Raw genomic sequence first — 24,605 nt, forward strand, 5'->3', positions numbered from 1 at the left:
ACATTAATTTGGGTTTGCGTGTTAAGTACTGTACTAATGAAGATTCAAATTGTCACTTATTTATAGCAATTTGCAATTGCTTGATTTTTGAGATGCTTGATAAGGAACCAGAGTTAAATGCAAGTTGGAGAAAGTCCTTTGGCAAATGAGCATAGATGCTCACTGCAGTCACCATGTGGCACTTTTTTCATGCACATAGTATTTACTTTTGCAGCATGGGCTGTAGAATGTCCCCATTAAAGTGCCAATTGTGGCATAATTATGGACACAGGAATTACAGTTTTCAGTTATTTTGCCGAAGGCTCTCCACTGGCTCTCTCCAATCAGAGTGCACATTTTGGAAGTAAAACCCCCACAACTAGCAGTATCAACTGGACATGGATGTGCTGACATCACACTTTCTACCAGGGCTACTTTATTTTATAAAAGAACTGCTGAAATAATGTTATTAAAGTTTCAAAGTCAAAATATTCCAAAGGCAGTGAACTGACAGAGTAAACCATTGTGAGATCAAGAAGGGCATCAGGTACAAAGTGCTGCTGGCTGGTTCTTGGCTTGCTGCCTGCAGAGACCTGCAGGCTCTCTTCAGCAGGGCTGCTCCCTGTCCGTTGGTGCCAGCCCCAGGTGATGTAAGAGCCTGTCCCTCCCTGGAGCAGCACTCTCTGTATCTTCTTGAGTTGTACAGCAGGTCACTGGTCCCTCTGGATGGCAGCCTTGCCCTGAAGCGTAGCTGCTAGCTGCCCCCAAACCAAGTTTAACCTGCAAACTTGATGGGAGTGTGTTCCTTGGTGTTCTGAGTCACTGATAGAGTCATTGAATAGGTCAGGTCCCAGGACAGATGGCTGCAGTATCACACGCATCATTGTCCTCTAGGTCAGTAACTGAAGAACACATTAACCACTGCTCATGCAGCCAAATCATGCAGTCAGGTTTCTACCCATCTGGCAGTCTCATGTTCAGAAGGCAACATCCCAGACTAGGTACATGAATATAGTGGCAGGCAGCATCAGGCCTTGGTAAAGTTGGGGTAATAGCCTCTACTGCTTTCCCTGTTTTTGAAGGTGGCACAATGCAGTCATTAAGGACTTGCTCAGTCTCCATGAGTTTTCTAACACGATGGTGGCCTCACCATAGCATTGGCTCTCTGCACTCTTGGACCCAGCCTATCTGATCCCGTGGGTCAGGCTGTATTGAAGAAACCCTGATAAAACCCTCAGCTGTATCTCCATCTGCTGCTCATCTACCTCCTTCAGCAGCAGGCCCACTTTTTCCCTGTTTAGCCTTTTACACTTACTTAAATGCCAAACTATTTGCTAAGCATTTTCCTGCAACATTGATTTGAAAAGTTACGGTTTATCAGTGAAATGTAATGCAGTACACCCCAACTAGATGTGCATTAAGTGTTCTCATAAAAAGTCTAAACTGAATTTTGCAAATTTTTATTTAATTATAGACTTGCATTTCAGGATCTATTAGGCCACCCACTAAGTATGAGGGCGTTCTAGATTGCTCCCACAGATCTACTGGTTGCTTTGGGAAAACTTGGTTCTCCTTGTTGTCAGCCTGATGAAGTTTACAGGAAATTTTCCTACAAAAATGACGTGGACTTCTATCTTACCTGATCATTTAGTTTTAAAATCCTGAAATCTAATTAGCAATAAATTCTTATTAGAGATTAGTATAAATAATTTTCATTTAATATTAAAAGCAAGTGTGTGTTTTAATGTGTGAATGTGTGCATTTGCACACCACATAAGTGAATGCTCAGCATGGGTGTGCTTCATTCATTTCACTGTTAGGAAAAAACCCCATCTTGTACATCTAGCCAGAAGAGGATTTTCTTGCAAGCCTAATGCAGGGTGTGCATTTGTATGGGTTGCTGCAACTGGAATTTTTCAAATGCATAGCGTGGTGGTCATGATAATGTGTTTACAGACTGTAAAATTTCAGCTTGAACTATGATTGCTAAAATAATTGATCATCAGCATTTGTGCTTTGCATAAGAAGAAGAGTTCAAGAAAGCTGAATATTAAATAAACAGCATGTTGGATGCTGCATTTCTTTCCTCACAACTCATCAATGAAACAAACTGATAGAAGATCATGTATTCTTATTGCCAATTACTGTCCAAGGAGGGTGATGATACAATCTTTATGACCTGCTAGAACTGCATGCTTAAAATAAATTTCCCATTGCATTCCTCTCTGTGTCAAAATACAGTCTTTCTACCAACAGTTATGTTGTGTTAAAAATAAAGCTCTAGAGGTCTCTTCTACATAGTTTCTGGTTATTAAAATACCGTGCACCCTCTCCATCCCTACCGAGTGGACTCTTCCTTTTTTTCCCCAAGGCTTTGGGAGTTGTGCATGAACTTAAGGAGTCGGTGGATGCAGGGAGTGAGTGAACAAAATTAAAGCCCTCTCCTTAGAACCTCTCAATAGTTTTGTCTTGCAAAGGAGCAGAAATTCATAGAATTTTTTTTGTGTTTGGAAATGGTGTTTACTCTGTATCTGAGGTAGCTACAGGAGTGCATTCAGACGCAAAACAGCATCCTGTAAGTGAAAATGTTCCAGGAATTGTTAGGTTTTAGAGACAACTGTTTAATTTGTAGAAGTCAGTAGTGCATTCAGTATGTTTGATCAACTCATTCTGGGAATGTAATCTTCTAGAGAGGCAGCTGAAGTACTCTTTAGTGTGAATGGGCAAGGGAGAAGGATGGAATAAACAGCTCTCTGGTCAGAGAGGAGAATCTGAGCTTTGCTTTAACATGGTGCGCTTTCTGCTCTGAATTAAAAAAAAGCTGTCTTGCAGCTGAAGCCATCAACAGTGCAATTGATGGAAATCATTTAGAAGATGATGCATTAGTCTCACAGAGATGTTTATGCTCTGGTGTCTGTCTGTTCCTGGAGCACCATAGCTGTGAAGTGAGAGTGATGCAGCTGATGCCGAGCCAACAGGTTGCAGGGCTCTGTATGCAGGTGTTAAAGCTGGGAAATGTCTGTCATGGCATAGGCAAGATGCATACAGGACATACCACCCCTAGACCCCTTCTTTTATTTTATGTTTTTTTTCCTCTTCCTCCCCTCTTTGGTGGTCTCTGCCATCTCCAGTACATTGCTGTTCATGTGCCACAATGATGGAATCAGTAATGATCACTTTCTTGGGCTTTTTATAACTTCTCTTGTTTCTTTTCTGTAAGGAGTTTTTCAGGGCTTCTAAAGATCTCATTTCTATTCTTGTGATAGCAGGTGTCTTTGATAATCTCCTTTTCTGCAGTCCTGATTATTCTTTTTCTGTGTTGTTTGTTTCTTCCTTTTGGCAATTACATCCTCAATTTTGGATTATTTTAAATTTCTATTGCTAAAATCAAAACATAATCAGTAACCGTCTGTCTGCATTTACTGCTTTCTTTTTGTGGGGCAGCAATCCCCCTGCCCTTCTGGCATACTAGGTGTCCACATATGGTAATTTATTTTCTCTCCTAACTACAAGGTATTTTTTTGCTCAGTAAATTATCTGTGTTTGTTTACAGTCTATCATTTTTGTTTAATGGCATTTTCTATTGCATGGCACAGCAGTGTCCTAGAAGAAAAGGATTTTCTTCTGGTGCTCTAATGAGTTGTTTTCTTAGCTCTCCCAAATGGTGACCCATTCTTAGAAACCAGTCCAGTAAGTGTCCTTGTGGTGTGGCTGTACATCAGGGCTTGGCAGATTCATTCTGCCTTGTTTGGAAATTTCTCAGGCACTGAACTGAATAAAAGTGAATCTGACAGCAAGTTGATGGAGCCAGAGCAGCAATTAGATGTTGATCCCATCAGCTGGATCCATTTATGCACATTCTGCTGAGGGACTCCACTGTCTGCGCTCAGTTTCTCCACAGAAGGAATGACTTGGCAGAATGTGAATCCCCAATGTCTCCAGACCAGGAATGATCTGAAATGAGACTTTGGTGCTCTGATCCAAAGATTTTTATTTTTTTAAATTTATTTTAAAGTTCCTGTAAGTAAAATCCTTCCAAAACTAGCAAAAGGGTTGTATCTGCTGATCAAAGGCTTTTGCCCTCTTCCTTTGGCATCTTCAACCAGTGAGACTCAATACAAAGTGAAGTTTCAGAAAGCTTTTTAAAAATAAAAAAAAATAGAAGGGGGGGTTGGGGGGAAGCCCAGAGATAAATCCTGAGGGATCACATTCCTTTTAATAGAAGTTTTTACTTGAACTGTGAAAAAACTTGAATGCCCACTAGAAAACAGTTTCTCTGACATGCATTCTTTTCACCACATTCTCTGAAGATACAGGAGGTTGAGAAATGCCTGATTTATCACCTATTTTGTTTCCTGCATGAAGATCCATTTGATTTTTCTCAATGTTTGCTGCCTCACCATTTACTATATTTAAAGAAAAATAAAAAGTATTGATTTCTACACCTTAGTATCTTATAGGTTGTATTGATCTTGCAGGGTCCTTCATGTTTTTGAAGTATGTATGACAATGAAACTTAAATTCAGAAGGAGGTTGCTGAGGTTATTTTTTATAATGTGTATATTTTTATTGATTCCTTATTTGCTACTGTACAAATGGGGACAGCTTTGTTGCTCTTCTGATATCATTTGTAGTTAAAATCAGTCCTCTTGGTCTAGTTGTTGATGTTTCCTACTGATGTTCCAGAAAGAATACAAAGGAAGAACTGTAAAGAAACTGCTGGATGAGAAACAAAAGTTAATTGTCACTGAGTTGTGATTTTTATGGTAATGGATGTGAACTTTTGGGTAACTCTTGACTGCAGAAGTGTAAGCATGTGTGGCACTGCTGCATGTGAGTTACAGAAATGAAGTGGGGGGAAAAAAAAGATGAGTTTTGGATGTCTACTGAATAAAAAAATAACTGCAGATAGATTATGATAGGTGACTTTATGTGCAATTGCCTTCTTATTTTCCCCTGCAGCTGCAAAATTGACTATGGCAAAACAGATCAGGCTTATAAATTGTGGATATTTGACAATCTGACATATGTTAAAGTTTATTTAGGAAACAAGTACTTTGTCACAACAAGAGAAGGAGCAATTCTGTCACCTGAGAACTTGAGAATGCAGTTTGCAGGTACTGCACATTGTTCAGTGCTTGCTCGTTCTTCAAGTGCCGATTTGTTTTCCCCAAGTGTAACCGTGAATGGATATTATGAATCTCTCTTTTTCAACATAAAGTGCAGTGGGAGCCCTCTTGCTGCATAATCAATGGACTTGTGGCACACAGCTGTGCTGTCGCTTCTCAGGAGGGCAGTGATGCACTCTGTGAGGACCCTCTCCTGGTTCTTGTAGCCTCTGAATCTGCCCTGTGTATTGGCTTGTCATACATCAAAGAGCTTAAACCTGTGTCTGTCAGCAGTGCTCAGTACTGCAGTTTAGAGAGCTTCAGCCTGACCTGAAAAGCTGGTACAACCTTGGTGCACACACAGTTTCTGAGAGCTCAGCCATCTGCACTCCCTGGTGCGGGGTGTCCATCACCTTATATTAGCCCTCTTACTGCCCTGTTTACTTTTCTGGGCCAGTTCTGTGCTCTTGGCAGAATGTGCCTTTATCCTTAAAGTACAGGTATCTTTGCTTTACTGTATTGAGGCTTTTATTGACGGTTGGCATCCCATCACAATACAAATAATTGTTACAGAAGCTATCACCATACAGATGATATTCTTTTGTTTAGCAGTGTAGAAGCTAGCGTCCCAGAATACCGACACCTGAGAGCTCTTGTGTCATATGGTGGTTAGATCAAAGTGGTTAAAGCTTCTTAATAATGTCTTTGGTGTTCACTGTTTCACCTCTGAAGGAGCCCCAGCCAGTTCAGGATGTGGGTATGTCCTCATAGGTTTTCCTTGGATAGGTTTTCCTTGGCTTGCATCCTAAAATAGAGAGACTGTGGATCGCTGCATGCTTTTCCAACCCTACTTACAGTCTTTTCTTTGGAAAGTATTGGACTGTTTTTTGAATATCAAGGCTTATTAGAGATGTTGCTTTAAAGAGGTCTTTCAAGCCTTAATTTGCACCTTTGACTAGATAATACCAGAAGAAATGTCTGCTAGGCCCAGGGTGGATCAAAGTGAAAACCGTTTAATCAACATGCAAAAGCTGTCATTTGAGGTAATTGATTGTAATTTTGTTTGGGATTTAGAGAAATCAGACTTGGTTGAGAAAATAAGTGTGCTGCAATCTACTAAAGTGTTTGATTTGTCAATACTAGCTGATTTACTGCTTTGCTTTTGTTAAAGCACACAACTTATCCTCCATTTGTACAGATTATTTATGTTTTGATGACTTTTTAGGAAGTTGGTGAACAGCATGTCACTTACTGCATCAAAACACAGTTAGATGAAAGTAGGTATCTTAACGCATAAGACCTTCACTTGTTTTTACTGTCACAGTGTGCTGGATAAAGAGGAACTGGTTTCAAAAACTTCTGTATTTGAACCTGGGAAAAGGTACTTTTTTGAAAGCAGTGAAATGAACTGTTCTTGTTCTTTGGTATTTCAGAATTAGTTGGGGTTACTTGTCTTATAATTGGCAGATAGACTCATCATCCTTGAATGTGCAGGGTACATTCAAATTACTGAAACTGAATACAAACTAATTAGGGTATTAAAAATAATTTCAATGCCACTGTAAGACTGTAATGGGCTTTATGAGCTCTATGGCTGTGATTTCCAGCAATTCCATCGGTGATGTAGCTTTCTTTAAAACTTAATGTATTCCTTGAATATTTCATTTGTCTGAAATCATTACAGTGGCTTAAATCAAATTTTGGTGTAGCTTGCCAAAATTTTAAATGGAATTTGAAATGAAAATTTGAACTCAGCAGGTGGTGTATCCATAGAAAACACTGTGGTGGCCCAGGCTGTGCAGTTCTTGCTGCCCGGGGCACAGCTCTGCCAGCCTACAACCTGGAGCTAGCGTGGGGGTCAGCACTCCCCATTGTGAGGCATTGCTGAGCGCATCAAGTGGTGCTTCCCTGAGTGTGTTGCCTCTGCGTGTGGTTTTGGTCAGTTTGAAATACCATCCTGAAGCTCTGAATAGTTTGATACTGGGTTGTAATCTGACCATCATTACCTTTCAAAGATGTGAGAGAGGGAGTCATGATTTAGTTTTGCTTGCTTGCCTCTAGCAATGCATAAGTTACTCTCTGGAAAGTGGAAATAGTGATGTGTGATTTCTTGTAAATAGGTGTTGTGTTCTTGAGGTTTTTTTTTTTGAAGGTTTTCTTATACTTGAAGGATCTCTTGTGTGACTTGATACAGCCTTTCCCTCAGGGAGCTTTTACAAGAAAAGTAAAGAGAGCATGTATCGGAGCATGTGCACCCTCTCCATCTGATTCAGCCAGCTGGTTTTAGGGCATCAGGGAGATTTCTTCATTTCTCCCTCTGTCTCTCCCTCAGATCTGGTTGATATCAACTAATGTCTCTTTAATCTCAACCTTAAAATTATATGATCCAAGACAAACTGTGTCATTGCAAAAGCTTTGTTTTCTTAGGAGAATGATAGTACACATACCAAAGATGCTGCAGTGGGGTTCTGGTGTTGTCAAAACATAGTGAAGTATTTTAATTAAAGAGTAACAATTATTATTTTTTGTTAAATATAAATTTTTGGCAAAGATGAAAAAAGATATTATTTAAAAAGAATAAACAACTGTTTCTGTGCTGTTCCTTTTTCTTCTTTTCTGTTCCTTTCATGCCATGGTTCCCTAGTGAGGAAGTGGTGCTGGGTAGGAGCTGCAGCCCAGTTGCAAGGAGCAGCTTGTGCTGGAGCCGGTTACTGCACTCCAGTCCTCCTTAGGCACCATTATTTACTTTTGTTTTGTTCCAGTTAGTTAAGAAGCATTGGGGTTTGAAATGTCTTGTGGGATATCTGTAGGGTTTGTATTTTAGTATTTGTTAATCCTCAACATAATTAGTATTGACATCATGAAAGTGTTTATGCTCTATCTTTACCAGATTTTTTTGAAAGTTCACCATGCCTTAATTCTGGCTGTTTTTCCTCGTTAGTCTCTGTGAGAAACTCAGCTGGTTATCTCGGGCAGTGCCTAAACTCCCACACAGCTCCAGTAAAGTCCAGCTGAATCTTGATAATTTTAATGGGGCAATAGCAGGGGAAGTGCTGCAGTTACCTATCGGGAGGCTTAGGAAGTGTCTTTCTGTTGAACTTAATTTCTGTCATTGTTAATTCATTGTTAGCAGTGAGAAATAGTTAATTAAAAAAAAAACACAAAAAACCCCAAAAAAAACAAAGCCCCACAGGAGTGTTTGGGTGGAGTGCCTCAGATGTGACTGCTGAAATGACCTCACCAGCTCATCTTGTGGTAACTAAGGATGAGCAGACTGTTTGGATCCTCAGTAGTATCTTTCTGGATTGTTAATCGAAAGAAACACAAATGTTGCATTTAATATTTTGCAAATACATCTCTCTTTCCAAAATACATCACATGAGAGGTTTTTACATGGAGAGGTACAGGTGAAATCAAATTACTGGGCTGGCAGTGTTGGTAGGTACTAACAAAAGCAAAAAGCTGAATCCCTAAGTTGCAATTGCCATCTGAGAAGCAAACCCCTCTCTCTTTGCACTTCCCATCATATATATGCATGCACTGTGTTTCACTCTGCCATCTTGCTAGAATTTGTGTCTGTTTCCTTGTCCTGCCATGTACGGCTGTGTGGTGTGTGCTGGGATACTGGAATTAGTGAATGGGAGGCATGGTAGATCACTTGTGTATTTGTATTGCTAACGCTATGCTTATTGTTGCTCCTCTGCTCGCAGATAGTTGCACCTCACTGTGGCTTCATGCCTTCATCCACTGTCTTCTTTGACCTGTGAGGCCATGGGTGGTCTGTGGCTGGTCCAGGGAATTTTATCTTCAGAATTTAGGAGCGTTTTGCATGTGTCATTTTGAGGATTGGCAATTGGCCAAGTCACTTAAGAATTTTTGTAGTAAAGTGTTTGCATGCTGAAGTAATAAAAATTAACTCTTCATATGCAGGCTAAAAGAAATGTATGCAGTTTCATAGTTATTTTTACTATTTACAGAAGGCTATTATTAGGAATAAAAAGATAAAGCTAGTAATGTTTTCTGAATCTTGGCATTAACAGATTGTTTAGTTAAATGCCACAATGGAATTATCTTAACTTGACAAAAGGACAAATAGTCCTAATTGCTCTTAAACTTAGTGTGATTAGTCTGCAAATATCACTATCCAAGTAGGCATCATTTCCATTTTGGTGGGGGAGAGAGTGTCTGTGGTGTGCACACAGCCTGCCACATGTACAGTTCAGGAGGGTCAAATGAGACTTCTCTGAAAAGGTGTCAAAATCAGTCTAGTAGCAGTATTCCTGTGAGAATATGGCAAGTGGATTTATTTCTGGATCAAGTTGGTGTAAAAAAAATTGCGGTGTGTTAAATGGGTCAGAAGTGTTTGAGACAGTTTTGCAGTACCAAGATTTTGCTTGTTCCTTAGGCAATGATAAGAATGATAAGACACAAGAAAATGTCTAATAAATGATTGCAGCTGTATGGTGTCATACAAATAAATAAATATATATGTGTATATTGAACCTTGTTTTTATCTGATCTGGTAAGCAGTCTCTATTGAAGTGCAGCAGATTGTAAACCTAAGTGATTATTACTTGTGGGCTGATGGAAGATACATCATTATTTGGCTGTCAGGTTCTGCGCATTTATTACATAGTGCTATGTAGGTCCTGCATATCTGTTAGTGCTAAATACATCATACTGATCCATCTTAAAATTCCTGCTGCTGCCTTGGAAAAGCTTGGCAAAAAGGCAGGCTTGAAAGGCATGTTTTTAAAAAAAAAAAAAAGGAGGAAAAAAAAGGGGGGGAGGGGAGGAGAAGAAAAACCCTTGACTAGGTGTGACTAAAATAATATCTACAGTGTTCTGTTTGGAGAAGAACCAGACCCCAGTATTTGACATGTCTGACACTGAGGGGAAATACTTTTGCTAGGTGGAGTATTTTTGACAAATGTGTGTGTTTGATATCCCCTCAGCTGAGCATTTGTCAGTTGTTTCTTTGGTTAATGAGCGTGTGCTAGCATGACCGCAGAAGAAAGCTGCTGTACAGGCCTCCAGTTTGTTCTTCATCAATAATAATAAAACAAGCTAATTATCTGTATATTCAAAATGAAAATAGAGGCATAGGGGTATTTTTTTCTTCAATTTCTAGTCATCAATCGATTTTTGTTTATTGTTTAAAAAATTCTGAGCTAGTCTGTGGGTGCTTTAGTAAGTCTCTGGTAAAGCACTAAACGTGCAAGGAGCAAGTGACTTCAGTGATGGTAGCTAGTTTGGCATGTCGTAAAATGAAGTTGTGGGTAAATTTTTTTCTTTCACAAGTTGGAAGATGAAGTAGTGTTTTGTTCTGGAGTGAGGGTTGTATTTTTTTTTTTTTAAATTTGTGATTTTTATTGTTGGGCTGTGTTTGGATTGATTTTTTTGTTTTGTTGTTTTCTTTGTTTTGTTTTCCCAAAAAGACCATGATTGGAAAACTTGAAATTTTGTTACTTTCTCTGATCGCAGTGGGAGAGCACATTGATAAATGTCAGTTGTCTTTAAAAAAAGAAGCTGTGAGCTCACCCTCTTCATGAAGTCCTGATAGAAGTTGTGGAGAATTCTGCAGGCCAGCTGCAGGGGCAGAATTCTGCACATGGAATTCCCAAATGGTGGAAATCTATTTCCAGTCTATTCTCGTTTGAACAGCAAGAGTTTCAGGATGCTCAACCTAGCCAAATTTAAATTCATGATGTGAAATAATCAAGGAAAGAATCAAAAAGTAAAGAAAAGGGAAAGCCCTGTTAGATCAAACACTATATACTAGGTGTCTCCTTAGGCAGAATGATTCCTTTCAGAGTCCTTGCTATTCTTCCTTAAAATAACAGGAACCCCATAACATTGGCTGCTTCTTGGAACTATTCTTCAGCTGCATGATTTTATTTTGGGGAAGTTTTTCCTGGTTATTTAAAAAGCTACCTTCAGTAGCTTTATCTGAATCCAAGATCTTTTCATGCCCCTGACTTTGGCTCCTGTTCAATTGCTGTGTGTCTTTCTCCTGGTCAGAGATGTTGCTTAACTGTACCTGAGACCTGACCCTTTAACAGCTTTCCAAGTTACCAGGTAGACTTTCACTGAGATGAGAAAGACATTTAATATAGAGTATAGTAACCAGTTCCATTTCTGTGTTGATTTTGAAACTGATAAATGACATGCTTGACAAAACTCCTTTTTTTCTGGGATACTCTTGAAGATGGTGTGTTTAGTGTCAGTTCTTCAGAAAAGCTTGAGAAAGCTTAATTTGAGTTATTCTTGATGGCATTGACACATCCTTCACAGTTACTATTAGCACATACCCATTATGGAGAAAACAAGATGCTATTAACCCTGTTTGCAGGGAGCTCTAGTGAAGAACAGAAGAGAAAATAAGAATGGAAAGGTGAGACACTGAGAAGAGTATTAGTCAGATCATGGTGGAGATTAAGATTTAGTAGTTAATAGCTTCCTGAGTTAAAGACTAATATGTAAGAAACAGTTCTTTTGTAGGTATGAGCTTATGCTGTTGAGCGTGTAATTGGTCAATGCTCTTTTAGAAATAGTCTTGGAATTTAATGGTACTATTTTAGCATTTTCCATGTTCGTTGCTCAATTCCCCATTTGTCATTCCTAGATGAATACTTTTATAGATGCACATCTTCAGTAGCAATGTGCTAAGTGTTGTGATTTAGTGTTTGAGTGTGAGATGCTTTGGGTTGGCTTGTTTGGTTTTGCTTGTTTGTTTGTTTTGTATGTTATACAAGTGGCCCATAAAAGTAGATCTGTATTGCTGACCACCCTATCAAATTGGTAGTGCCAGACAGATCAGAAAGGACAGAAGGATTGGAAACACTATGGGAGACTTCAGTTAATCCCATGCAAAGTGCGTGCTTGTCATGTTGAAATGTAATATTAAGACCAGGCATCTGTTTGATGCAGCAGCTGCTTAAGGAAAACTTACAACATGGAAGTGGGGTATTCTGAGAGCTGTGGAGTCACAAGAGCCATGGAGAGAGCAAACAGGCGTCAGAGGTTCCTTTTCTCTTACAGGAGCCAAACTAATAAGAACCAGACACATGAAACTGTAAAGAAAGACAAAAGTGATTCTTCCTTCTAGCAGAGAGCAGACCTGTAAAACTGCTTACCAGGAGAGATAGATGCTAAATGTTTACGGGACTGAAAATGTTAATGGAGGATAGTTCCTTTGAGGTTCCTAAATGCACAGTAACCAAACAAGCTCTGTTCTGAAAAGTCATCCAAGTCAAAAATAGCCAGAGACTAGGAGATTATTTAGGAGACCAGATCATGTTGATGCTTTTTTCCTCTTCCTTTGGGCACCTGCTCACTGCTGGAGAGAGGATAATGGACTGGGGAGCCCTTTGGCCCGATCCAGTATGGCCAATCTTCCAGTCTCTTGCCATTTTGTTTGGATAAAATTTTTACACTTGTATAAAGGGAAATATAAGGTGGTAAAGAACTAACATTAGCAAGTTTGGTGGTTGTATTTTATTTTTAAACTTTAACTGTCTGCAAAGTGGCATGATAGGTGATCTGACCATGCTTCTGCTTGTTTGTAGGATAAACACCTGCTATGTGTTGTTCTGTACATGTGACACCTTAGTTCTAAAGCGCTGTAAATTGAGCTGTAGAGCTGCAATGACAGTAGGAAATTCAACACAAAATATTTTCAGTGAAACAAAAGCACTGACTCCACTCATTTGGGGAACAAACTTAAGTTTGCTTAGTTGTTTCTGCACCCATCTGCAAGAAGGAGAACCAATTTCCTACAGTAGGAAAGCCCAACATAATTGAAATGTTAATTAACATGATGAACAGCATTTTTAGGAAAAGCTTTTTCTATTTATTTCAGAATAGACCACCTAGGGCACAGATAGTTTGTTTAACTGCAGAGGTGTAGATAAGCCCCACTTTACTACTTACAACAGACTTGAATAATGGCTCTGTTAGGTTGCTTTCAATTAATCATAGCCTAGAGACTGTCTCTTTCTGAGAACTCTCTACTGTGGCTTCATTTCCTGATGCTCATCAAATCTTTTGAATATGCTGTCATTGATGAATCAAATATTTGTTTTCCTTGCTCATGCTTCGGTCTTGTTTTTAAAAGGTGAAGAACAAGTGGCATTCTTAGTCTAGTGCTGCTGCTGATTAATGACTTTGATCCATTTATTTAATAAATGCTATTCTCCTTGACCATACTCCTAAAGTAAATATTTTGCTGTGTTTGTCTGTTCTGTAGGCTGCTTATTCTTTGGAACAGGTTTCAGTGTCTCATACTCAATGTATAAGTCTAATATTGAGGCAGCTGTTTCCCTGTTCAATCAGTGTGACAGACAAGCATAGTTTCTTGACTCTGCTATCTAAATGGTTTGAAGAGACAACAAAAATTTATATATATATATATATGTATAGTCTGTGTTATTTCTGGTTTGACTTGCAATACCTAGTACATCACTCTGTGTTTGCTATGAGGTTTTGCTGCTGGGATCCCCATTGTTCAAGGCCCCAGGCATCCCTTGGTAACAGGAGTGTTTTGATGACAGAGCTATAGGGCAGTGCTGTTCCTGCATTTCTTCCCTTTCAGGGCTGAGTACTCTCCTTCTCTCTGGAGCCAATTCTGTCCTCTTCTGCCCCTGCAGTGAGGTGCTTCATCTGAGTGGCAGAAAATTATTAATAATTTTGTTGTTGTTATTTTTAGGGGAAAGGGACTGTCAAGAGCTAATGGTGGGTGCTGAGTGGGTGGGTGCTAAACCAAAGCCTTCATCTAAGCTGCGCCTTCCAAACTCTCATGGACAAGAGGCAGCTTATTTAGGAATGAACGTGCTGTCCCTCTGCCCTCAAAGTTTTACCCTGACTGCAGGGGTGGCTTACCTGCTCTTGAAGCAGAAAGCTTGCCATGGTAATGAGAGGCACAGTCTTTTTTCCTATACCCTACTCTGCAATTTGTCACAGTTCAGTGGCTGCTGTGTTAGAATAAGTTGTCCTTTTAGCAGGCATGGCTGGACAACCAGTGCATGAACAACGACAGCTCCCTCCGTGCAGATTTTAACTCTTTGTGATTCAGAGCCCTCCTGTAATGCTTCAGAATCACCCTGTTAGAGAAACGATGGAAACATAGGAAGGGGAGAGGCAGTAGGGTTTGTTGGAAGGATGATAAAGTCTGCTGGTGGTAGGGTGTGGAGATTTGACAAAAGATAAAATTCCTTGTGCCTTGCGTGGTCTTGTGCAACTTGAACTGCTGCTTAATCACAGGGTTTACCTGTATAGAAAGGGCTTAATGTGTAAGATATTTGTGTGAGAATATGACCAAAACACAGAGATTTTTTATAGACAGGTGGTGTTCCTGCACAAGTACATTATACACCAAATATCACTTAATTTTTAAAACAATTCCTGGGAAAGTGAGAGGGAACTGTAAGCAAAAGTGCAGCAGCTTCTAATAAGCAGGATTTGGGGGAAAAAATATTTAATTATACCTTGATATGTTTAATGGATGATTTCAGGGCAGGCAGTGTTACCTTGTTTGGCAGCATGAGAGGCTTACATTTTTCTCTGGCTTTGTTTGAAATGTATTAGCAGTAATAATTGTAAGAAGAATCTGGAATACATTATAAACACCTTATTTTAGGGAGCTGCGTCCCAGGAACATCTGGAGTGTATGAGCCCCAGCTCCACCACAAACTTTACTTTTGACCTCTGGTATGACTTTGAGCTTTCAGAAAAATGTTTTCTTAGCTAGGGATTTTTAAGTGCTTTTGAGTGTTAAAAGTAGCTTGTAATTTTGATGGCTATATTGAAAGAATTCTTGGATCTCAGCTTTTCAGACTATGCTATTACTTTTACATTCCCAATATCAGAAGTAAGATGGATTTTTTAGAACATTTCAGAAGACATCTATTTTTGAACCAGATACTTCTCAGCGAGGGCAAATACCCTGAAAGGCGCTCCTGCAGAAGGCCGATGGAAGGCAACTACCCTTCCTAATGCGTTCCCAGATAGGAAGAGAGCCACAGCTTCGACAACCCTGGGTGTACGTGATGTTCAGGGTCAGTGGCCACAGCAGGACTTCTTGAGCCTGTTGACGTCAAACTGTGCAAATGCTGTGTCTTGCAGCAGAACCCAAGTCCCGCTGCATTGCCTAAATGCCCTCTGCAGCTCATTAGCTTGGCTCAACAAAAATGTAGATCGAGCTTTTGCTCTCAAAGAATGTCCTGTTTGACTTCTGGTTGCCTGAGGAAAGTAAGGGTGGTAGTGGTACTGATATTGAGGGCAGCAGGGTTTTGAGTAGTGGTTACATTCGTTAGGGTTAAATATAACACAATATTTTTGTGTCCTCCTGTTTCTGGAGATTTCCCAAGTGAAAGGTTTTGAGCCCGTTTTCCAAGGTGGTGGCTGCTTACAAAATGTATCCTACCTTCCACACACAAGGCAGAATTTTACTGAATTCAATAAATTAAGGTTTAAAGAACACGTACAGTTGTGCTTTTGCCCCACTGTCACAGTTTCTGATGCTTTCCACAGTCTAAACTGGTTCTTCTGCAATTAATCCCAAAGCAGAGGGATATCTTGTCCCAAATATCTAAAGCCACAGACAAAGCTAGTACCATTAGCAGAAGCAGGGTAAGGGAAGAAGGTATTTTTTTCTCAGACAAGCAGTTTGAACGCTATTCCATGTCCCCAAACTGGAGACCAGTTTAAAAGCCTGGGTGACCTTGCAGCTATTGGTTCCCTACAAAGACACTGCCCTGTTGACAAAAGCTGGCATTTGTGTCTATTAAGCTGTGCAGGCTCACCTGGGTTAACAGGTTCTGCATGGTGAAGGGAAGGGTTGCCATTGAGCAGTGTGGCTGAGTTGATTTGGCAAGATGGAGCAGGCTGAAGTAGTACCATGGGTAAAAACTGACTCTTCTTACCTTTCCTCAAGGGAATGGGGAAGTAGTATATTCTATTTGTGCCTTGGTTCAGTTTTCAGGTATTTAAAATCTCCTACTAAACTTACTGAGATTAACAGAGAGGTCCCTAAATTCTACATACCAGATTTTTTTTTTTCACACAACAATTTTTTTCCCCCCTTCTCTTTCCAGTTTGAGGTGAGTCTGCTGAGAGTACCCAGTTTGGCAAGCTGTTATTCTCAGTCTTTTCTCAGACTAATTTTGCAGTGAGGAATTTAAATAAAACTTAAAGTAAAAGCACAAAAAATCATTTGTCAGTGTTCCTGTTATTCTCAATGTGTGGTGTCCACTGTTTTCAGAAAACACAAATTAGAAACGACCTTCAATTTACACAGGTGGGCCCCATCCTAGATCTAGCAGTCTGTGAACAACGTGGGATATTGTGCCTGCCCTAGAGCCCACAGTCCTTTCATGTAACACTCAGTGCTTTGAGTAATAGCTGTTTATACTCTTTCCCAGTCTAGACTGGATTTAACTTCATTCTCTGGGATCTTTTAACTTTCAGTTTATGTGAATTGGGTTACTTACTAATGAATTTCATTTAAATGCCTTGAGAGCGCAATCTTGCTGCAGCACAGCTCACACTCCCTCCTTCCCCAGTGGTACCAACTGATTGGTATTGATGAGATTACTCTGGTCTGTTATGGGTATTTAATAGAGCTGGCTAAGATAGTTTCCTTTCCAGCAATTTAAGCTTCTTTTCCTTTCAGGGGGCTATATAAGCTAGTTTCTGTGATTGTATCAGTTTTGACTTCTATAGAAATTAGTGATTAAACTTGTATACAACTGCTACAATATTCTTTTGCTCTGGTCTGAGTTTTCCTGGCTGAAACAGTGAGTCCTGTTTCTGTGCACTGCTGAAGCATAGTTCCTATATCTGGGTGATCTTCCACCCCGAAGAGTGTTTGCTTACCCACTTCTTGTTCATTATCCTCTTAGAGAACCTGTTTTGTTTCAGTGGTTGGTTCCCACACATCTGTAAGTTCGGGTGCCTTGGTGTATGAAACAATCTATCTGAAATGGGCAAAGTTATGTAACTTTCATGTGATATTAATATGTATTTTAGACATGTCTTCTTTGGTCCACCCAGAATGTTGACTTGCATTGGGTTTTTTCTGTATTTCTGATACAATAAAGGCCTTAAAGATAGAATCAAGATCAGGAGGTAAAGATTTTTCAATTCATGGAGAAAATTTCAGATGGAGTTTAGGAATATAGCTGGATGTGTCTCTGGGCAGATCTCAGGTACTTTGAGTGTTCCTTGTTGATGCTTCTTGCAGAACACCCTCGGTGATACTCCCCTCCATCTGAGTATACTCCAGTGCAGTGCTGCTGCTGTGCTCCTCAATTGAGTGTTGGGGCAGTGTGTGCGTGCTAATTTGTTTCTAGGAACCCTGTTTCTCCCTACTAGTTGCAGGTAATGGTAGTTTTTTATGCTGTCTTGTGTGTGGTTCTGGCTGCCCCTCCCGCATGTATTTGTTTCTCTTGAATTTTTTGTGGTTGGTATTTACCTCAGTGCAGCTGAAAAGCAGATGTTACTGTAGAATTGTTGATTTGTTTAAAAAAAATTGCTATACATTGCTGTGCAACTGTGATTAAAAGAAATAACTTTGATTTTCTCTGTTTGTGTTCCAAGCACAACAGTGGTAGAATCGCCACTCGTTTTGCATATGCCTATTAGCCAATTGAAAAGGAGGATTCAATGGAGTGATTAGTTTTCAATTTAGGCTTTTAAAACTATTGTCTGATGCTTTTTGTAGCCTAGTTACTGAGGGGAATATCCAGGATTTAGTTATTTTTAGTTGTGCTTTGATTGGGACACACTTTCCAGATACTGAATCCAGATAAAAGCAGGATACTGAAGGAGAATTTAGAAGAATAGATGCTGTGTCCTTAGACGGCTTTTGTAATTCACAAAGCACAACATCTAATGACTAAATTTGTTGTTAAAGCTAAATTGCACCAAAATCTCAAAGTAGTATAAACAGTGTGATCCTAAGAGGATTAGAAGAAAAACACAAGTGCAGAAGTTCACGAGGAGCAGAAGTGATTCAAAGCTCACGCAGAAAACATTGGTTTAGCCATAGCATGAACCCTTGTGTAATGGATGAGTAAGAGAAAACAGCATAAAAGGTGGCATGTCTAGAAGAAAATGGTTAAACATTTTTGTAAATGGCTTCTGGAGAAATCTTTGTTTTGAACCGATTATGTTTGGAAACAGGTAAGCAATAATGTCAGCATGCATCTGTGCTATCTGTTTACAATCAGCTTTGTCACTGTGCAGCACCACGGTTGTTTTTATCTGTGGCTTTGTCTTTGTACCACACGATTATTACTCAGTCGATAACAGCAGCCCAATCTTTGCTAGCAGCATGGGTTGGTATTTACTTTTTTTGGTAGCTGGTTTGGCATGATAGTTTTGGCCCTGCAGATGGGAACTGCTCGTCTGGTGTAACCTGTTTGCTTGGACTTTTCGCCGCCTCTTCATGCAACAGGTCTCAAGAGTTTATGCCTTTAGGCATTACTGCTGCGGTGGGGTGCTCTGTCTGAGATGCTGGGCATTGTACTGAGTGTTTGGGTGTGGTGTCATGGGAAAGGAGACACAGGGCAGGTGTGTCATTGTTGTGCAGAAGAACCCAGTGTGGCTAAAGGTGGTGAACAGTGGCTGGGAGGAGGGTCAGTATGCATGCAGCAAAATAATCTTTTTAAGTCAAGGAGAGCACTATTCAGTCAATGTGATGGTATGAATTGCCAGGCAGTAGTCGACCTACCAGCCCTCCAAGAAGGATCCAAACTGACAAGCCATTGTGCATTACCCAGGCGTGCTTCATCAACTTCAAGGGCATCTGGTGGATTATTTTTGTCACATAGTGTAGCTGTTACTACACCTGGTCACCTGTTTAAATCACCATATATAAAGGTCGGCATAGAGAAGTGAGAGAGTCTCTAAAATCAATAAATTATTGCTGTCACCTGCATTGTTTCAAGGTACTTGCCAAAATGACAGAGTCTAATAGGATAAACATGGAATGAAAAAAGCTGCTGATGAAGTGTTTGTACTCAGTACTTGGTTCTGAGGAAGGACATGACAGTGTTTTCTAAATGTTTACGTGTCATTTGAAGCACCCTTATTTAAAACTGGAGCCTACAACCAATTAACATGAGTGAGGAATGAAGCAGAGTCAGTGAACCCTTTCTTTTCTCATTCTCTGCTCTCTCGAGTCTTTGCTTCCAGCTTCTTTCCGTGTCAGTGCTCTGTTTAGATATAAAGCAAAGGACAAGAAGCCTCTTCCACGGATCAGACAGAAAGGTTTCCCTCTTTGGCTTTGACGATAAGTACTGCACTCAGAAGATTGCACAAGGGCAAAGAGGTGTTGGAAGGAGACAGTTTGGGCAGTGTGTACTGAAGAAAGCCTTTTTTCATTGAAGAAAATGGTTTATGTTTGTGCAATCATCCTTTTATTTGTGTTTGCCATGTTCCTTCCCAAATGAAATAACCCAAACCAAGCGTCACGCTCAGAATGGGGCAGCAGAGCCCTCCTCTGCCTTTCTCTGCACACAGTTTCTTTAAAGATTTAGGCTGTTCTCAAAAGAATATTGGCTGGTGGTTTATTCTGTTTTTAAGGAAAATGCTTTTTATAAGCAAGTAATGTTTTTTACGGGGTCTGCCGAGCAAAGTGATGGAGATTTCTCTTCTCTGCTGTTGGTCTGCAGCTCTGACTGTGGAGAAAAAAACAAACCTGAGCAGCTCCACATAGGAAGCCATGCCACTGGAGAAGTGGAGTTTTCCTCAGTCTATTTGCATGATTTCTGCTTAGTACAGCTAAGCAAGGAAACGAGCATGTTTGCAAATTCTTTGAATTCCCAGCATTCTTCAGCATCCTCTGCAGCAGCTCTAAGTTGCATTATGAAGGTTACATTTCTGCCTGCCTTGATGGTGTGGTGGGATCTTCTAAGAATAAAATAAGCCCAGCTGCTGCAGCTCTCTTTGTTTTGATCATGAGTCATGAAAATGATAGTTATTCTTTACTTGTAGTAAAAGTTTTTGCATGCAATTTATAGATGCTTTATAAATTGTTTAGTCCAAAAATAGTCCTATAATACTTCTAGTCACCCATGTTCATCTGTCCTCCTCCTTGCTCTTTGAGTGCATGATTAGATTATTTCCTAAAGTAAAGTAGTCTGGCAAGTATTTGTATGAAGAGCAACCACTTAGAAATGTTAGTGTGAATAAAAATTGCCATTACTGAATAAAACTTGAGTGTTACAGTGGATGGAGTTAACAAATGTGGACATAAAGAGATGTTTGCTTCTATTTAACCATTGTTAGATGCGTGAATTTATTGATATGTAAAGAAAATGGCTACAATTTAGGAGAGAATGGATTTTTAGGATTATGTTTTTGTTCATTTTTGGAAGATGGGAAAGATTCCTCTTGACTGTTGCACTAGGAAGATGTATATTATGTACCTGGTGTCAAATGTTGCCAGCAAGTGGTATGAGGTGTTCTTTTCAATTACTGGGGTCACTGCAGGAGTTGGTAACTGGGTGCATAGGCACACCTGTGTACATCAATGGATTTATTCATTCTGATATGTGTAAGGAAAATAGATTTGTTATTATTTCTTTAGTGCTTTACAGTAACTATTTCGGAAGTCAAACCACTGGAATGTTTTTTTCTGTTTGGGGCTTTGTGGAGTGTTTAGAAGTTGGTAGCTGAGGCTTATTTCTAGAAGAAATTTGGCATAGACAGAAGATACTGTAAGCTGCCTAATAGGCCTAGTTGACTTTTCAGTGCTTTTTCTGCAGAGCTAAGGCAAAATCCTGACATGATTTTATACATGAGTTGTTTGTGTGTGCTCCTGCTGAATGGGTGAGATGGTCTAGAGGTTTGGTAGTGCATCATTCAACAGGCTTATTTGTTCAAAGACCTGTGTTTTGGGCTCCCCTCTGGAGAAGTTTGTGTGATGTGGGTAGTGACAGGATATATGCAAAACCTCAGCCCTGTGTGTCCTCCTGTGCCAGAGTGCTACTGCTCTGGGCTGTGTACAAATTCAGGGGTAATCACCCAGCACCTTGAGCAGAGTAGGCTGCAAGAGCCATGAAGGCCCAGGCTTGATAATGTTTTATTGTGTTAACATCACCGTTTTCAAATAATAAATATTAATGTTTCCTATATTTCTATCTTCTTCTCAGCATCACCCTTCTGTAGCAAGAGGCACCTGAAAGGAAAACTTCTGCATATCAATGCACTGCCAATGGTAAGTACCTTTTAAACTGACTATCTATGATGTGGTTCTTGCCTGCAGATATGCCGCAAGTTGTCTTCTATTGCAAATAGTAGTTTTACAGTAACTACTTTTAGTACACAAATGGATTTTAAACATTTTAAAAGAAACATCTAGACCATTATTGTATTTGATAAAAGTATTTCAACTGTATCTGGATTTTATCCTGTGTAAAGTAGGGCAGCCTGTTAATTTTGAAGTGAGAAGTGTGACATGACAACAACACAGCTCATCCTGTGGGTAACTAGTTTTGCTTCCTCTTCTGGCCAAAAGCCTGTTCAGGGTGAGCTGTAGCTGAGCCAGGTGCTCTATTGCCCCCACTTGGGTGCTCTCTGCAGGGTGTTTCACTACTAACAGCTTCTCCTGTAACAAACCTATGCAGTGCCAGGGGGATTTTGGGTCAGCAGATTTAATAGCATAAGACTAGCGGAGCTAAAATCTTATTTCCTATAGAAAGAGGCTTGGTTGATGTGATTTTTCTTATTACAGTGTTACAGACTCTTGGAAGTTTGCATTTGCAGGTTGTCTTTATGGTTTACTTATTCTTCTTGATAGTTGTGCAGATAGAAAGCAGAGATGAGGTCTGAAGAGAAGGACTGGAACTTACTGCTCCAGCTTTGATCAAATAGGTTTTTTTAGCAGTTTTGGTATCTTGTAATGTCACAGTTGGAATGTTAATTGCATCATTAGCTCAAAAAAATAAATGCATGAAATGCCAGACTGAGTTTTGAATTTCAGTAATCTCTAGATTACTGTGTTCAGTACAGAAGTTAGTTTGTAACCACTAGCTTTGAGAACTCATTGGGATCTGAGAGCTGAACTCAGGTCCTTTTGGTTTGTGTATGGAGATTTATCTAAAGAATGCATAAATAAATTATAACCTCAAATATGCTTGCCCCATGAGCAAAATTGCCATTCCAGGAGTTTGTCTGAATGTGGCTGCTTTACTTTGAGATGCAGTAAGTGATTCTTGCTCTCAAAGACATCATGGAGTGGAATGTAATGCAGCATGTATTTGGTACCAAGTAAAGTAAATGTAACTCTGAAATAGGAAGATCTGCCCCAAGTGTGTGTGTCATTTAATAGCTTGATGTTTGGGCTCAGAGTTGACGTGTTGACATAAGTGTATATTGATTTGGGATGAATTTCAGCTGGTGGGAATGGATTTTAGTGAGAAGTTATCCTTTTTACCTGGTCACTTAGCTTTGTGTTTTAACATCCCAGAACTGGAACTAGCAGTGCTCTCAGCCTTTCCTATTAGTGCTAAATTCTCATTGTTACCATTGTTGACCCTTTTCCAGAAAAAAGCTACTTTGATCTCTTTCTATTTCAGTTTCTATTTATTTAGTTGAGCATGTTTTCAGTTATGCCTTAACACACAGGTCTGTATTACTGCTTCTCTTAAAAACATGACTCATTCCATATTAACCTAGTCCTTATACTTCATAAAATTTTAAAATACTGAGAGACTGTACTTGAAATGTTACTGCATTTTGTTCTAATTTTCTCCCTACAAATTATAGTAGAAATTCAGAATTGCACAGTCTCAAGGGTATGCTACTTGTTACAGTGATCATAAAACATACTCAACTGTTACTTGTAGCGAAGTGAAATACTCCCCACTCTTTTCTTTAAGGGCTGCTTTTGTGGTAAAAGTTGTAATATGTCATTGTTCTAGAGATTTCTAAACAATTACTCACATCTTAATTGACTTTGAGCAGTTCGAGTGTAGGTTTAAGAGACAAGCTAGACACACACTTAATCATCTCAGAAGTAATCATGAGTTAATCTAGTTTATAGTATAAAAGACTTTTATGGGGTTTTATTATGTTCTTTTTCTCTCTGGTGTTTGTGGACAAAGCATGGGCCAGAGGTTGACCTGAAAAAAGCTGTTTGTATTCTTCTCCCAGACTGGACTTGGTTTAACTTGGCTACCCCCTGTTCAATACACACTTTTGAATCAGAAATTAATTTCTGACTTCCTTGAGGAATGATACTAGTATTTTTGGTCAGTGTTTTAATCATGATTGTTAGCTCCATATCGAAGTACTGGGGAGGGGAAGTGGGAAGTAAACCCACAGAAATTACATTTTGTTTTTTACTTTGCTTTTCTATTTTAAAGGCACTTTAAAGATGCTTAATTTTTAGCATCACATATCATATGCTGATAACTAAATAGGGTAAACTATCAGTCAGTCCTTAAAAATGTTTTGTAATTGTTGGTGTATGTTTTCCTTCCCATTCTGGGCCCCTCAGTTTAGGAAGGATGTTGACTTGCTGGAGCGTATCCAGAGAAGGGCAACAAAGTTGGTGAGGGGTTTGGAACACAAGCCCTATGAGGAGAGACTGAGGGAGCTGGGGTTGCTTAGCCTGGAGAGGAGGAGACTCAGGGGTGACCTTATTGCTCTCTACAACTACCTTAAGGGAGGTTGTAGACAGGCAGAGGTTGGTCTCTTCTCCCAGGCAGCCAGCACCAGAACAAGAGGACACAGTCTCAGGCTGCGCCAGGGGAGGTTTAGGCTGGATGTTAGGAAGAAGTTCTATAGAGAGAAAGTGATTGCCCATTGGAATGGGCTGCCTGAGGAGGTGGTGGAGTCACCATCATTGGAGGTGTTCAGGAGGAGACTTGATGGGGTGCTTGGTTGCATGGTTTAGTTGTTTAGATGGGTTGGATTAGTTGATGGGTTGGACGCGATGATCTTGAAGGTCTCTTCCAACCTGTTCTGTTCTGTTCTGTTCTATTCTTCCAGTCAACTGTAATGTTCCTCAGAGACTCAAAGGAAAGATGCAAAGGTTTAACTAAAAAAAGGGGCTTGTTAAGTGGAGGAAAAGTACTGTATAATGCTCCTTTCTCTAGGATTTTGAAGGTTCATTTAGAGATTGGTACTTAAGGATTAATGAATGTGTTGGAAGTAAAAATTGGAAGTCCTGAACCTTTGGCCTAAGCAAAGGAACACGTCAGGTTTTCCGCAAAGTCTTCTGTAAATGATTTTTTTTGGTCTGTGGTGGAACGGGTAGTTTACCCAAGAGATATTTTCCATCATACCTGTCAAGTCTTCTCTTGCAAGTTTTAGAAGCAAAACAAGTCGCCTTTCTGTCTTCTGCAAGTCATTGAAGCAGGCCTGTGTTTGTGAGTGTGCATAAATATGTGCCTTCAGAGAGGCATCCTGGAAAACACTGTACCTGGATTCTTGGTTCCATCTCTTGCTGAGTGGTTAGTTTGATGAAGATCAACACACTTAGTCTCCTGCAGAAGAGAATGGAGGATG

The 24,605-nt window shown here is 39.8% G+C and overlaps 1 protein-coding gene across 6 annotated transcripts in view; it reads left to right on the forward strand.

The window, feature by feature from the left end:
• TBL1XR1 (TBL1X/Y related 1) overlaps positions 1-24,605 on the forward strand; it is a 114,907-nt gene that overhangs the window by 29,296 nt on the left and 61,006 nt on the right. For all 6 annotated transcript variants that reach the window (XM_054166648.1, XM_054166649.1, XM_054166650.1 and 3 more), the window contains one exon: positions 21,245-21,309. The gene's annotated coding sequence lies outside the window, so the exon portion shown is untranslated. The remainder of the gene's footprint in view (positions 1-21,244; positions 21,310-24,605) is intronic.

This window comes from Dryobates pubescens, chromosome 13 (assembly GCF_014839835.1).
Source record: "Dryobates pubescens isolate bDryPub1 chromosome 13, bDryPub1.pri, whole genome shotgun sequence".
Classification (NCBI taxonomy): Eukaryota; Metazoa; Chordata; class Aves; order Piciformes; family Picidae; genus Dryobates; species Dryobates pubescens.